At 46.8% G+C, this 2787-nt stretch overlaps 1 long non-coding RNA gene across 1 annotated transcript; it reads left to right on the top strand.

The window, feature by feature from the left end:
- The first annotated feature begins 307 nt into the window (after nt 1-307).
- On the top strand, nt 308-2365 carry LOC311430357. Its single transcript, XR_014688728.1, has 3 exons — nt 308-454; nt 1802-2022; nt 2107-2365. It is a non-coding gene; the product is annotated as an uncharacterized lncRNA (long non-coding RNA).
- Nucleotides 2366-2787: the final 422 nt, after the last annotated feature.

Genomic DNA, 2787 nt, shown 5'->3' with positions numbered 1-2787 from the left:
GTTCCCATGTTCTGCCACACAACAGATCAAACCCTAAAACATTGGTATTAGCAGCACTGACCAATACTTCAGCATGGGTCGATTTCTCTTCACCTGGGAGCCACAAGGTGATTTTTTTCTCTAGGCCATTCCTTTATAACTCCATCCATCCCTGTAAATTTTACCTTGTGTCTACCTAACTTTATATTTAGCTCTGTATTGGGTTTACATGGCAAGGTTTTGGTAGCAGGGGGCTGCAGGGGTGGCCTTTGTGAGCAGAGCCCAGCAGCTGCCCCACGTCAGATCAGAGCCAGCTCCAGGCAGCTCCAAAAGGGACCCACCACTGGCCAGAGCTGAGCCAGGGAGTGATGCTGGGTGGGCCTCTGGGAGAGCAGAGTTAAGAAAGGGAAAAAAAACTGCTGGGCAACAGCAGCTGGGAGAGTAAGGAGTGAGAAGCAGCCCTGCAGACCCCAAGGTGAGTGCAGCCGGAGGGCAGGAGGTGCTCCAGGCAGGCAGCAGCAGTTCCCCTGCGGGCTGTGCAGGGAGAGGCCCCTGGTGGAGCAGGCTGTGCCCCTGCAGCCCATGGGTCCCACATGGAGCAGATCTCCACGCTGCAGCCCCCCCATGGGTGGAGGAGCCCCCGGTGGAGCAGGTGGATGTGGCCTGGAGGAGGCTGCGGCCCGCAGGAGCAGGCCCCGGGCCAGAGCTGCAGCCCGTGGAGAGGAGCCCCTGCAGGAGCAGGGGGCCTGGGGGGAGCTGCCGCCCACCCGTGGGGGACCCGTGCTGGAGCAGTTTGCTCCTGGGGGATGGACCCTGTGGGACGGAGCCGTGTGGGAGCAGTGCTTGAAGAGCTGTTGCCCGTGGGCAGCCCCTGCAGGCACGGAGGGACCGTGAAGGGGCAGCAGAGACGAAGTGTTAGGGACTGACCGCAGCCCCGTTCCCCATTCCCCTGCGCTGCTCAGGGGGAGGATTTGGAAGAGTGTGGACGGAGGGGAAGGTGGTTTTGTTTTTCCTTCAGTTCTTTCTGCTCTAGTCCACTAGTGATAGGCAATAAATTACATTAATCTCCTTATGCTGAGTCTGTTTTACCCATGATGATAATTGCTGAGTGATCTTTCTGTCCTTATCTCAGCCCCTGAGCCATTTTCATCCTATTTTTGCCGTTTTTCTTCGAGAAGGGTGAGTGAGAGAGCGGTTGTGGTGGAGTTCAGCTCTGTAGCAGAGTAAAACCACCACAGGCCACACATGGGAAAGAGGGAAAAGTGTTTCCAAATGTTCTGCTGAACACAGAAGGTATTTTTTTAACATCTAGCATTTCAAGTCAAAATCCTCTGAGGCAGAATTCTGACCTTCACTATCTTTAACTCTTCTTTTCCGTATAACCTGTGCCACTACCAAAATGCTAAGCAGTCATTTGAAATGTATCGTCAATACACCATTTCACCTAACAAGATACTTGCTGTGCATCTAGAAACTTTGTCCTGAAATGGGTGCGACTTCAGTGCAAATACAGAACAAATCATATGATACTACCTGAGCAAATGGCACTGAGGTGTTACAGAAGAAAGCATATCAGAATATTTCAGAAATTAAGCCAAAAGGCACTTGAAATGCTATCAAAAATATATAAAATAATTCCTTTCAAAAATATGTAAAAGAAACAAGATAATGTATGTTTACAGTACCAAGTAATATCATGCAATAGGAGTGGATCTTTAGAGCAAAGCAATTGATTTTGAGGACCTTGACTCCATACTAAACATGTTTTTGTTGTTGTTTTTTTATTTTTTACTTTACAATTATCTCTTGTTTGATTCTGTAGGCCTGATTACCCATTGGCAGTATGAACACACTTCTGATTAGTTTCCCTCAAAAGGAAACCAATTCACGTGTGCAGGGACCTCTCTGCAGTGTAAAGTGATGTGCAGTAAGAAGGGACAATCAGAAGGTTTGCTTCAAAAACTTGCTCCTGATCCAACCTAAAATGTTACTGTTAACCCCAGAAGACTTACAATCAAGGTCCTGGAGCAACTCTCTTGGGAGGTAACCTAAATAAATAGCTTCTCCATAAGCACTCACTACTAAGCCGTTTTGTGTCTTCTAAGTTCTCATTATGTATTTTTTCAGCTACCAAGGAGGCTGTAACCATGACGAGAAAAGAAATGCTTATTTTGCTACCTATTATTGTTGCCTTGGTCAGCTCTATCTTCCTGTATCCAACTGCCTTTGTCTCAAAATCTAAGAATAAGACAGACCTTCAAGTCAACAGCTGACGTCTTCTTATAGTGTCTGTAGAGTGCTGACAGAATCTGATTCTGACCCATGACTGTGGTATACAGATGTATTGATAAAAGATAACAAATAACAGAGCCATCCCAGGATCCAACATACTGCGTGTGAGTCACTCTTTCAAAAAAGAAACCAGGTTATTCGCACCCTCCTTAATCTTGCATGTACGAACTTTTTTAAAAGTGAGGTTATAGCCAAAAATGACTTTTCACACAGAAATACATCATCATGTAGTCCATCTTGCCTCCCTAGGTCTCAGCAAAAGAGAGGTCCTTCTAAAGAAAGAGGGCAGAGGTGTGATGCTCACTGTCTTCGCCTCAGGATTGTCCCACAATGTACCTCACTGCAGGAACTAAAAGGAAAACACAAAACAATAACCCCAAACGTTAGCATTCTCAGCATGTGGCTAGAAACTTGAGCTAGGATTAGCAGTCAGCAGTTCTGAATCCCTAAATTACTCTGGTCAAGCCACTTAGGCCCTGTTTACATTACATTTCCAGCTGTATGGAAATATGAACG

The sequence above is a fragment of the Aythya ferina genome, assembly GCF_964211825.1.
Source record: "Aythya ferina genome assembly, chromosome: 1".
In the NCBI taxonomy this organism is placed as follows: Eukaryota; Metazoa; Chordata; class Aves; order Anseriformes; family Anatidae; genus Aythya; species Aythya ferina.
The sequence above is the reverse complement of the archived record's forward strand: the minus strand, read 5'-3'. Positions and strand labels throughout refer to the sequence as shown.